We start from the raw sequence: 14,912 nt of genomic DNA, 5'->3' as shown, positions 1-14,912 counted from the left end.
TTTAGTGTTTGGCAATCAGTTGTATTGTTCGATATCATGATATATATATATATATATATATATAATATATATTATTTAATATCAATTATGAGTAGATCTCTAGGAACAATAATGCATAATCATGGCTTCGTTAACTAGTGCTTACGCTGTTTTTATAACGATGTAATAAAGTGGTTAGCTAGTTTTATTTTTGTCAGATTATCTTGAAAAAATATCTGAAATATCTTTACATTGAATTCAAATACCTAGTTTAAGTAGCCACATAAATACTCACTTTCGAAAACGGTACGGGTCTGCAGCTACTACTATAGGTGAATTTGAATATTTCTTTTATATACCTGTAATTCATAAACACGGTCGATGAGAGGGGTGCTGCTACCCTCATAACAACCCCTCACTATGCCACCACATTTTCCACACTAATATACGGTACTGAGGTTTTCAAAGCGTGTCAATTAAATATCGTACAGCTATACTCGATGTATACTTGTCGTATCTAATGTATTATCTATATATAAGAATATATTATTATTATATAGTTTTCATACCTATAGGTAGGTAACTACGATGAAATATTCATGAATTGTTTATATTAAAATTATTTTTCTCGGCGTATATTTTAATTTTTAAGTAAATATAACTGAACACATTAACATATATAGTATATAATATGCTAATATTATAACTTGCTAATAATGTATGAACTTTGGACTGCGTACGTAAACAACTGCAGTATTCCGCTGCAGTGCATTAAAAAGTGCCGCAATTGTTTTAAGCTCTTCCTACTTTAAACATAATTTTGGTCTGATAATTTATGACGGAAGCAATATCAAAATACAAAACTTCTTCACTGAGGATATAATATCATTTTTTATTTTTTGAAGCTGTCAGTCTCTTCCGGAATAGTTATAAATTATATTGAAAATATTACCAAAAATAATATTTTCATTCTGCATACATAATCAATTTATTATCCAAAGAGAAATTTGAATAAGCGTTATGTACAGTTTAAATATCTCGGTAATTATTATTCAATTGCCACATAAATTACAATAACTTATTTGAACAAAAGACAAAACTATAATGCTTTGTATTGCTTTCATTATTGTATTGCAACATTTGAGATCGACAAGCACAAAGTGTGTAATTCTATAAAAAGAAATATACAATACTCATAGCTACAAATTACAATGGTTACTGTTTTATAGATATACGTGTTGCATTATTAACTCACTTCACCCATACACAACGAAATATTATTAAATTAATATTTGTTGTTAATTTGGTCATTTTTGGTTACTATTTTATTTTTGTTTAATAAAATTATGTATAACCTTAGGTTACCAAGTTTTTTCTGATAATTTGTGTTTTTATTGGCACGTAGCATACAATACAACAAAGAATAGTTAATGATAAATGGATTATAATAATTTAATTTTCACTTATTTATCTGTGCATATATTTTCAATTATTTAGGAAATGAATAGGACATTCATATTTTCCAAACAATAACTTAAAACTATAACTTTTGCTAGAAAGAATGATCAGTTTTATGATACCTACTTGCCAAAATTAATGTTTTTGAGTGAAATTATACCTATCAGTGTAAATATTGCATTTTTTGTCATAATATCATAATATTAATGTATTAATTTATGTAAGTACTAGCTAGGTACGCTAAAAATAACGAACTTTCTTTTAAAAATATTATCTTTTTTAGTTTTTTAGTTTATAAAATATTTACATTGTATTGATGTGTTTGACATAATGATTACACATTTATAGGTCGTATTGATTAATAAGTAATAACAAGTAAAACGCAAATATCAATTGTATATTTTAGATACATGTTTAACAGTTTTTATATTTAATATCGAAAAATGTCCAAAACGTAAGCGGTGAGAAGTCGAAACATTTTATTTTTAATTGTTCGCAAAATTCTATACATTCCACTACAACAATACCATTGGGTGATAAAAGCAGTTATACTTAATATGAAAAATGAATTCTGCGCGTGTTTACATTAATATTTATTTTCACATTGGTACTGACGCACTGTACCTACATATATTTATACCTTTCAGTATTATATAATCGTTCAAGTCAGAATGCGTACACCCTTACACGATCTATATATAACATGTAATCTATATTTATATATACGTGAAACGTTTATAAGAATAAATAAAAGTACGTGTTCCTATATATATATTATATATAATTATATGTAAATATGTATGATACATATTTTAAAGTTCTGAAAAAAGCAAACGTGTAAATCGGTCTTTCAGCTACATACAACTATTACAAAAAATACTACCTACCTAGTACCTATATTTCAATTCTTCATGATTTACATTTGAGAACACTTATAAACTTAATGTTGTTATGTAGATAATACCTATATTGTATCGATTAAAATTTCCAGTTAATGTGGTAAAATAAAAAACTATAACGTATTATAGCGATAATAAAAACAATATGTATACATAAATATATTCGGTTCTAAATCGGTCAGTTTACAAGGAAACTTACATCGTTGATCGCTGAAAGGACACGAAATTGAGACGTTTTATTTGTTGTAGTGCGCGTGTGACTTATCATCAACCTCTATGGTTTCGCACGACTGACTTTGAATCTTCAAAAAGACCCTCTAAAAACGTGATCTCGACGATGGACCTTTTGACCATTTCACTTAGTGGCTCGTCAAAATGAATACACGAGTTCCAATTTCGGAGCATCCCTTGAGACTAAAATTGTGTGCAGTACGACATACTTTTATGTAATACGAAGTTTGTAGCATGAAATTAAAAAGTGTGCAATGGAAATGACAGTGATTGTATAAAAAAAATTAATTATTCATTTTTTTAAAATATAATTTTGTGTTTCGTTTTTTTAATTTTATATTTTGATTTAATTATTGTTAGAAAAAATCTGAAATTTAAGCTTATCATAAACTTGAAATTTAAAGTTGAATAATCTTTCAGTTTTCAACCTCAAACCTCTAACGTAAGATGGATCTGCATCTGTTAATATGGCCACAGAAAGTCGCTGACCGATATTTGGTATCCGCGGTTGTATACTACCTATATATTGGTTATGACCTTGCGGGTGTGAACGGGGTATGATATCGACTAATATTAAGTATGCATTTCAATAAATAAAGTATTCGAATATTTTTACCATTTTGAAGCAGAGTAGGTAACGAAAACATTTTTCTACATAAAAATGGCCAAATGTGTACAACCATTATACATTATATTCATTATCATGACATTCATCTGGTCGTTTTTGGTTGTTAGTTTATTCTTTTTGAAATAAAAATATTGAAAACCTTAAGTCACAAAGTTTTTTCTAATAATTTGTGTTATCATCATAGCACATGGCATACCTACAACAAATAAAACATCGTAATATAATAGAAGTTGATATTATATTGTGTAAATAAAACGCTAATCTATTATACTTACGTTGAGACTGGTCGGAATTCTTCGATTACTTATATTATTATACAATATTATTCAGCGATAGAAGCGGTCGTCGCTCCGTAGCTGTAGTCGCTGTGAACGGATGGTATAGAGTGGTATATAGTGGTATAAAGTGGTAAAATAGTTGTAAGTTTATCATGTAATGTCGCTCGCGAGACTGCCGGGCCAGCGCCAAACGTCGGCGAGGAATAATAATTAGCGAGCCGGCCAAGGAAAACCACGCCGACGGACGAAATTAAAACAAATTAAGCCAACGGCCATAATATTGTACAGTGTATGATCCCATCGCACCGCCGGGGCCCACCGAACGGCACTGCAAACCGTTTCGCCGCAGGAACCCAAAAGTCTGGGGACGAATTAATTTTACCGTCTCCGGTATACCTTCGCCCACGCATACATGTATATCGTACGTATTTCACCTCGGGTAAAATGTTTTAATTATACTCTAATAATAATAATAATAATAACAATTAATTACATTTTACTCGTAACGTTATAGGTAGTATTATTATTATTATTATATATAATATAATATGTATATAGTACCTATTTACGCCTCGCTATATTATAATAATCGTATCATTTATAGACGGTACATAATATACGGGGCGTATAATAAGGGGCATAGGGGCGTCACCCAGAGTTTATTTTATTTTTACCAACACTCACTGACTACTGTAATAAACCATTTTGTTTTTTAATATTTAGCTATTTTTAATTTAGCTATATTATTCGAAAATTTGATAAGCCGTTATAATGTGATATAACATCAATCAAATCAAATCAACATTGTTGTGAGTTAACATAGTATATTGTACTTCCTCATGGTTTTAACATTTTAATGAGCTTGTTTGCCAGCTATTGAATGGCACCAAAAAAACAAAAAAAAATCATTGCTTTCATAAATTAATACACGTGTATTATTTACCTTTATCAAGACTGAAACCCACAGACTGGCCATAGTTACCAATGGTTTATACGTTTATGTGACATTGATATCTTATATATTTTTCAAATATCTATTCACTTTCCGCTTATTGGTGACTGAGGTCAGTACACAAAATCGAAAATATTTGTGTGGACATGTGCTGATAATAATGTACAGTGACGTTAATATAATACGAATGATATGGGCAAAATACAGTCCAAATTAATGATGGGTGGTTATTTTTTTGTACACTATTATGTAATTAATTATAGTTTAATCATAGTTTATAATTTATATTGTACTATTCAGGATTTAGCATATGAAGTGTTTGCTCAGTGTATCATTGCAGTGCAGGTAAATAAATTGTGATATATAAGACTTGTGCTATAAAGATAAAAGATAATATGAAAGGTTTACATCAAATGTAATGATAATAAACAAAAAGTTTTTAAAAAAAACCTATCACTATGTATGAAATTCTTTTGATTATTTTGACGAAAACAGGTGATAATACTCCAAGAATGAGAAATTAGAACCCGTTGTGAGATCTGATATTTATTTTATAGTATTAGTCTGCGGGGTAGCTGCTAGTATCTAACTACTTGACGCATAGAATTTTTACTAATAAATAATGCGATTTCACCGGTCTGGGACGGAGATGTTAGGTAAATTAAATTATTTTTGTAGATAATAAAGTAGGTACCTACACACCGTAAACTCGGGTGAAACGTAAGGATTTTCAAGATTTACTGAACTTTTAGCTTCAATTAAAAATCAATTGCAATTAACTATCCAGTTGTTACTTGTTAGTCACTCTGTTTTACTGTTATGCCACGTACGTGTCGTTTTAGTTTAAATTTTTCATTTGGTGTTTCAGGGTAACTCAGTTAACATTAGCCATTACTCACTGTAATATATTCAATTATAATTTAACTAGAATTAATATACTTTCAGGTTGGAATTAATTTCCGAGAGACTTTTGAAATCGGCTTACCGAGAAAATGTGAATCTTTTTTTATAGGTCGGTATTTTAATTTTGACAGAAATACGAATGTCCCCACAATGTATTTTCGTCAGAAAAATGATATCGCCATTTCACCATTTTATTGAACCACACGAAGTTTGTACTGAGTACATTTTATGTGAAAGATGTAATTTTCCTTGGTGGCCTGAAGTAATATTGAACAAACTAACAGCTCATTTAACCTATAACTTTAGTTTCCGTTTTCAGATTAAAACTTATAGAAAGTATAAAGACAACTAGGCCTGACCATCATTCTACGGCCGTGATTATATTATAAGTCATCGATAAGTTAAGTTTACGCATTACATAGTGTGTTGGTGTGCTTGAATAATGTGTTTAGTTTCACAATTTGCATAATTCTTGTACATAATTATTGTTGATTAGTGATTTACTTATACAATATAATTATAGTATTGTATTTTGGTTTTAGTTTTCTTTTTTTTTATGTTTAATAATAGTAATCATTGATATTGTGTCCAGATTTCAGAATAAGTTTCGATATTTGTTTTTTTCTTTAGCTTTTTGAATTACAATGATAGTTCTACAATTATTGTAGTATACATTAAACGAATTACACAGTTAACATTACAATATTAAGAGTTTCGATACTTAAAAATGATATAAACACCCATTTGCCTTATCACCGACGCTCATTATAATGTCGCAAACCCAAACTATCTATTCCGATCTCTATAATATTATATGTATATGATATAAGACATAATAATATGTCTGGATATAATCAGTTCATCTACATTTTTCCCATTGTCACTACCACTTTGTCTGTTATAGCCACATTATTAAAACATTTGTCGCTACAAAAAGGGCCACTCACTTGGTGTTTCTACCGTCAAATTGTCATTACTACTACTAATCCTAAACCACCAACATCTATAGATCTCTTATAGGTGCGTTCAATGCAGCGAAAACTATAAGCCTGAGCATCTTTGTCGTCGTCTCAAAAAAATCAGTGCTGCAGGTTATTACGGTGACATTTTATAGATTAAAGTGTTGTCTTTTCGAATCAGCATCATGTACAAATTAATAAAAATTCAAAAAATGGCCCTTATTTAACATAAAAATAAGAATAAACCATGCATTACTATTAAAAACAAAAATATATATAAACGCAAATGGAATTTTGTTTTATAAATCCAAAAAAAACTTATAATACTGTCATTGTAATTTAAATTGTTTTTCTGTGTTTGAAATGGTATTTGCAATTAATCTTTGTTTGAATTTCGGAATTATTTTGGTGCTTGTTGAAAGCATTTCAGTCGATTTATAATTTCTTAGAATTTACCACGTTCGAATTGTACCTATACAAAATATGTTATGTACTACACAAAGTTCGATTCTATAGACCTTAAAATGTTCATGAGTTTTTCTTACCATTAGTGTTTGTGTGTGATCCAAGTGACCAGGTGCATATGATTCTCACCCAGTTCAAAATAACATCTTATTTTCTATTGTGATAAATTAGGTTTTTTCAATGGTCTGCAGTATGTTTTATTTCCCTTAATTTGATGCCTCTGGATGTGTACCTACCATCTAAAGTGCAATTTCCTGGTAATATATTTTTGTCAGATCATACTTATTGGGATTCGATTTAATGTAGGTACACAGTTGAGTATACACTGCACCTATCATGTCGTTCACATTATTTATTTTCTGGCTGCGAAATCGACATTTTTATTTGAAATTATGCCACATCGAGGCTTATTATGATGATTTATATTTACTTCAATATCTGTTTCTGTCGAAAGCAATAGGTAGTTCATATTATAAAATCTATTATAACTTACTTACCTATGTGGTTTACAAAACAAAATAAATATTAAAATATTTTTATAGTAACATAAGATATTTTGTAAAAAAAAGACAATGTTATTAGAAAATTGAACGGAGGTACGCAGTTTAAAAAAGTCCTTTATACACGTACTATAAAACTTTTAGAACCACTTTTATAAACTTTATAATATTGTTGACTATTTCGTGTTGACGAGTTTTTTTAACCTTTACTTTCAACTAAATAATATGTATGAACCTATTAAATCGTTTTATGTAATAAGACTTATAATTGATTGTTTGAACTGTTTGGGTTTAATTTTTTTTTATTGACCAGGTTTCTTTATCAATGCAATAATTTTTTATATTAATTTAGAATTTGTAATACATTATCAAGCCTAAATTTGTTTTAATTTTTAAGGTTATTAGTTTAGATTTGCATTGTTATTTTGGATGGTTTTTATAAAGGAATTTGAATTTAATACTGTCATTGTATTGTTTTTTCTTGTGTATAGCGAGATGGAGGTTATCGTTTCAATATGAAGTAGATACTTATAATGGGTACGTCAATGATATCAACTTTAATTTAGAGCATGTTTTATTTTTATTGTGTTCTAAAATATCATTTTTGAAAAAAATACATTACGCTTATCACAATTGTATGACATATTATAGTCTACAAGCAACATTGTTTCACTAATATGATAATGATAATTACTCTGAAATAAGAAATATTGATTTAAAAAAAATAGCAGCATCTGCTTTTTACTTAAAACATATAATATTAAGGACCTATTTTGGAAATATCTTTCATTACTATTTAATTAGAATGTACGAATACAATCTATAAAACTAGTAATGCCACCTTTTATATAACATAAAAAATAATACATAATAGCATCCTATCTCATAAATGTTAATAACAACGTAGAGTCCTCCGATAGTCATTAATAACGAATCAACTTTTTAATTTTGTTGTTTGGATTTATTAGAAAGAAAAAAAAACCATTTCTTGTTCACAATTTATATATCATTATCAAATTATTGTCAATATCTACAGCTTTGTGTTCGATTGCCGATGCACGATTATAATTAAACAATTACGAAATTAAATCGGGAACGTTTAATACACAATAATATTTTGTCCAAATAGCAGCAGTTCTCTTTGCAGTGACTAAAAGTAAGATTCCCAATGCCTTATGCTTTGTGCCTGGCACTGCGATTTGCGTGAGTGTGTCTCACAATATAATGCGTGTAGTAAATTAGCATAATATAGGGAAATATTGTTGGTTTATTATCTCGTCGTACAAATCTTAGACATCATGATGGTAATTTTTTTTTTGTCAAAAAAGACTTTAATGTTATCATATCGGTCGGTGGACGTATACCTACGTATTACTCACTGTGAAATGAATGGGCGTGTATAATATTATGTATGAGCATACGGCAATTTTATTTAGTTGCATATAATTGCTGACTGAGAAAAAAAAGATTAAATATAACTGAATCAAAAATAAGACATCTTATAGTCATTGGATATTATATTTTGTATAGTATTATTGTTCCCAAGTCCGGGGGCTTAGATGCACTCACGAGATGGCGGTCGTCGGCATTCTCCCTGATATATCAAGTTCTTTAGTCTTATATTATAGTGCTGTTATTTTGGTACAATCGCTATAATTTTATTATTAAACAGTAAAACATTTTTTTCCTCGACAAACATGAATTATATTTTAATGGTAGCACTATTGATACTATGTGTTTCTAGTTTTATGATCGTCTTCCTTAACGATTATTTCAAATGGTAGGTATATGTATTGTATGATATGATATAAACATAGTACCAATATAATGTGTTAATATATTGCGAACCCGCTTTCTAATGTATTACATTTTCTTTTCCAATCGCAGTTACGTTAATATTAATACCACAATTGTAGATACAACTAGTCGACTAAAATGTAATCTAAGCTATTGTGAAACTTTTCAGGAATACGTTCTTAGGTTTCCTTTATATTAGGTACTGAGTGTTCTTTTATACTTTTTCTTCTTTTAAATCGATTTTTCCACGAGACAGAGAACGAGTAGAAATCATTGGCTGGCTGAGTTAAACAAAATAAAACACACGTTATGTACTATACCGACGATGTTGGTCATCGCCGTTGGTCATATATATTGGAAAATAGTTTTCCGGCATACGTAACCATATAAAATCAAATAAATTACTTGTTCAGACTGACGTCTACTGCCACTTTTATTATTATATTGGTACGTTAGAAAATGTCTCGTTCGATTCTTGACAATTACGTGTTCATAAGACGTATAAAAAGGAAAACAATCAGAGTAATGGATTACTCGAGAGTTTTACTCATAGTAAAAAAATAAAAGTCCATACGAAAATAAAGAAGTTAATAGCTGGAGAAGGGTACAAAAATAGTTAGTATTAAACGTCTGTAGTATACTACCGTAGATCGGTTGATTTAGAACGCTCTTATGGTTACTTTCATGTGTACAGCGCTTTGTGCAATTGTATATCTTCCATTATCAACCATTGTATTCTGGAGATTCGTTCATATAGTCTATAGTAGTTGCACACAATATAAACTAGAACACGTTTCGCGGGCATTACGTCGTCGTAGGTATGATGTTTTCTTTAAGCTGATGTCAATACAGCTATTTCATATCAAATGTTTTTTCTTATCGAGACTAGAAAGCGATTTTTTTTTTTTTATCAAACTTTATTTGAAATGCTTGTGACAAGGTTTGTATTTAAACGATGTTAAGATTTTGATATAACTGATTACATAAATATATGATAGTTATCAATTTTATTTTTTAATATAACAGACAAGACCAACTCATCTTGGTGGCTAAAATTATTTATGCAAATTCAGAGTTTAGAAGTTTAATAGTAAAATATTATGTCAGAAAAGTTAAATGTTTTATATATTATTTATTTTAAATGCTGTTATCGCTGGAATAAAAAATATTGCAGCTAAATTGCGTAACCTCTACTTTAAATCTTCAAGTGTAGGTATATAACATTATTTGAAATTTCAGTTGTTACAATTATTAATTCTTTAAATCTGTTTTTCATACGATAAATTAAACAATTGTAGTTAAGTCATCTACAAAAATAATTTTCAAATTATTAATTTCTTATTTATTTTCAAAAACTTGCCTCTTCTGTTCAAACGGAATTGATTTATAAAACTTTGTTCTGCGTACAATTATATTTGATTTTCTAAATGGTATAAATTTTGATGTTCATATTACATAGAACAATCGGTCCATGGAAAGTATACATACATGTAATTTTATAATATTTTAAATGTTGGTAACTTATTAAGACATGATAAATTATTGTAAATCGATCAATGATATTATAATATTTAAGTGACAATGTTTGAATCATAGATAATGGAGTGTAGACAAAAAGTATTAAAAATTATGAAAATAATGTTACATAAATAAATGATATATATTTAATATCTATACATAAATAAGCAGGTACATAAGTTAAACATAACTTTAATGATTTTTTCTTCATAACCTTTATCTTAATGCTAATATTATAGTTTATTATTGAAATACCTAATTTATAACACAATTTCAAATTAACTATGATTTAAAAATATCATTATTAAATTAAATTTTGTCGACTGTAAATATTTTAGTCACATTTTTGACGAATCCTAACAGTGCACAAATTTGTCCGTATGTATATATATAGGTATATAGTTTTATCATTTGCTGGATATGAAGATAATCGAGAATAAAAAGAGCAGTATCCTACAATTGTTGTTGAAATGTCCTGTTGACGATAATTATCGGAACAAGGGTTCGTCGGACGTCGACGACGTAGCGATGGCAAATTAAGGATAAAGTCGAATACAAGAAGGGAAAACGAGGAGGAAACCCGATAAGATCCTTTACAAGCTTAATCCATTGTCGAGGTTGCGTGCGACTAAATGAAGAGAGAAAAAGTTGTGTACTGTTTATGAGTCACGCCGAGGGTTTTAATGTCGGTCAGCATTTATCATCACTTGCCTATTACTGTAGGATCAATACCTATAATATTTGTACATCAGTAGAGTACCCATACTTACGATTTTTCAAACGCATGGAGTATGACGAGATTGTATTTAACCGTATTTAAGATATCAAATTTAATTTATTGTGACTGTAATCATCATCTAATATTGGGTCAGGGGATTTTAAAATAAAACTATTCGGACATGTTCTTATTGGATTTAAATAAGATAAAAATACAGTTGTATTATTTTTTAATGTTAAGATATTGTTTGAAAACCATTTGATTACTATTTTTTAAAGAGTTGTCTGTTATTTTTATTACTGAATCTACACTGAAATATAAAAAAAAAATGTCCAGCAATAATAAAAATATGGATTTGATTTATATTTAATATTTATATACTACCGTTTATAAAACAATATCAGTGTGTAATATGTTTATCAGTATACCACGTAGGTTAAACACACGATAGCAGGTACTTCCGTGGCTGCACCACATTATTTTTGTTTAAAATTTTACGTGCATGGTCGCCATACATATACACCTACTTTTGTACATTATGGTATCATCATTATTTCTTTTGTAGTAAAATGTTGCATTATATTATACTGTGCTTAAAGTGGATTAAATGTTGAAATGGCGTTTTATGTGTTAAAATATCATTGTTTTATCATTGGATGATAAGCTTTCATTTATTAAAAAAAAATAAAATGTAACGATTATGAATACAGCAGTTAACAATAATATTTATTGTTTGGTTATTACCAAATACAACACAAATGACCTATTCACCTATTCCTTACTGAAAATTAAAATGCAGATTGGAAAATATTAATGTTTGCTTTTAATGTTACTTAAAAAGTGATATTGATTTACATTTACATCAGGGACTGAAAAACAGCTTTGGATCCGAAGCTATATGAAAATATCAGGAATTGGAATCTCATCGAAACTATTATTTAAATTATTTAAAAACTCAAACCTTTATTCATACGTAAGGTTAATTTTAAATGCCTATGATATTTTTTTATAAAATTAACTATACAATTATAAAATAATAAAATCTGTGGATAGATCTTGAAAATTATAACAAATACAATAATCACTATTATTTTGGACTTCAAACGGGAATAAACAAAGCGTTGGTTTAGTAAATTGTACCTAGTGCATTTTATGGTCCCAACCTATGAAAATTTAAAAACTCAAAAATTAAAGAAACACATAGTTTAAAATTCATTTTTCAATTTGGCTAATGTTGGGTCGTACAGAATCGAACTGGAACCATATTCTATTTAAAAGCATTACCAATCTTTAAATGAGGTTATAATCTGTCTATAAGAACTGGAGCGACACCTGACTCCTGAGCTACCATTCTCGTCTTTTTTAGAACTTAATTGTGCCAATAGTTTTTTAACGAACATATGTACTTTATTATTGATACTTTCTTTTATAAAGGTAATTTTTTTCTTTTTTTTAATTATTGATAGATCATAAGTTAATATGAGTTATATATTAAAAAGTTGGTACATCATCGAACAAAACATTTAATATATAATAATTTATACATTTTTTATTTTTATTTTGTTTAACAGTACTGTGCGCTTATTTTATATAGGAGAAAAAAGTATTTGAAGTAGCTATGGAAGACTCTTTGCATTCAATAGAAACGTTTCGAATGGATTACATTAATAAATAAAATAATACAAAATTACTAAATGTAATATTTTAAACCTTAAAAGATACATAATAATTATAAATTATAGAATATGATGAGTTTAGTAAGCATAGAAGTTTATGACGAACAAAAATTTGAAAGGCTTCATTTTATCTTTTATAAAATATTATAACATTATAATATAGAGCGTATTATAAATCATACATTAAAGTAGTGATTTAAAGTCTTACGCTTAAAACAATATTATTCTAATTTTTTTTTTTTAAGAAGCTCATTGGGCTATTAATCCACTGTACGAAGGAGTATTGAGAAGCAGATTACAGAATCTGTACCCAAAACTGGATGTGCATTGTGCACTGAAGAGAAATTAATTAGAATTAAGTTATAATATGGGTAGTAAAATTTTGCAGCAATGTAAGAGTCTCTTAATATGATAAGTCTGAACTGGAAGTCACATTGATTTAAATGAGTGATAATTTTAACTATAGCATACAGTTTAGAAGCCAACATTTGCTTGTAAAATAATTTTTGGTATTGATTAATGAGTTATTCTTTCATTTATTTTTAAATTTTACATAACAATGTTTTAAAATTCTTTTAAGTATTTCTACTCTTCACACAAATTTTATGAATATTAAAGTTGTCGAAATTTTAGGATGAATTATTTCAAAATAAGTAAATACATTTTAACAACTTATGAAAATTAGCTCTAAGTTATTATTTATTTTTATTTTTAATATTTTCAAACTTGTGAAATGTATTATTTTACGTTGTTAATGACATTCATATTCCAAATGCAAACTTACAAAAAAAAAAATGTATACTTAATATTTTTAATATTTTACTAATTTATAGAGTTATATTAACAAAATAGACATTAATAAAAAATTATATGCTACTTGTGTGTAGAATAAAAAAATTACATTAGTAAATACATGTAATTTTTTTATGAACTCAAAGAAAAATCGAAATGGAATTTTCGATTGACTGTACTTTTTACGAGAATATTGGAGTAATGGAGCACGAGAATATTTCTTAAAAGTGTTCTCAGAAACAAAATATAATAAAAAAAACATGTTATTGTGAACCAATTGCATCTCACTTCACGTAGAATCTGAAATTTATTACCACTGCACTTCATATAGGTACAATCTTATTAGATATTTATATGTTTTCATGAATACGTTTTTTTGAGTTAAGGTATGTAAAAAATAAAATAGCTTGTATGGAATAGAATTTTATCTTTAAAATATTTGTCCGAGACTTAACGAGACTACATATATAGTAATATTAAAAAATGATAAAAGGCTTAAACAGCAATCCCAATTTTCGGACACAATTTCTAAAATACCTACCTGGTAAAAAAAACTTATTTTTCAATGTAATTCAATGTAATATAAACAAATTTTTGTATGATATTAATAACTAAATGTTTTTAATTTATTTGATAGGTTGACTTACACGCGATATTGATCAACATCTCCGTTAATAATTTAATTGCCAAAAATGAATAGCATTGACATCATCTAATCCCATCATATTGCAGCTGAAGGTAAGCCTTTTTGAATTTTTAATTACGTGTTTACTTTGTGTTAATAATATTAAGCACGATTGTTTTATTTCTAACTATGCCGTGGATCTGGGTATATTATATTATATTAAACTTACACATTTTGAAGTAAATGATTAAAATGCAGTTTAAACATCGTCTCACCAAGCTACTATGAATTAGATAAGGAAAATATGTGTTACCATAACGTAAAAGTTATCACATAAATTTAGTTTATGATGGATAGCTCGTAAATTGCACATATTATATAAAAATGTAAATGTAGACGAATAATACTATTATCTTTAAAACTTTTGATATTATGAAGTTTTATGGATAAATTTCTTCATGTATTGCACTTAACTAAATATATGTTTAATGCTCGTTGTCATAATATATACGGAAAATCGATTTATTAATTTTA

General features: G+C 27.9%; 1 long non-coding RNA gene across 2 annotated transcripts in view; it reads left to right on the top strand.

The window, feature by feature from the left end:
- LOC111042304 overlaps window positions 1-14,912 on the top strand; it is a 72,923-nt gene that overhangs the window by 18,203 nt on the left and 39,808 nt on the right. For both annotated transcript variants that reach the window (XR_002605424.1, XR_002605423.1), the window contains exon 2: window positions 14,391-14,491. This is a non-coding gene — a long non-coding RNA (uncharacterized LOC111042304). The remainder of the gene's footprint in view (window positions 1-14,390; window positions 14,492-14,912) is intronic.

The sequence above is a fragment of the Myzus persicae genome, unplaced genomic scaffold (genome assembly GCF_001856785.1).
Source record: "Myzus persicae strain clone G006 unplaced genomic scaffold, MPER_G0061.0, whole genome shotgun sequence".
In the NCBI taxonomy this organism is placed as follows: Eukaryota; Metazoa; Arthropoda; class Insecta; order Hemiptera; family Aphididae; genus Myzus; species Myzus persicae.
This window is presented reverse-complemented; position numbering and strand designations above follow the sequence as displayed.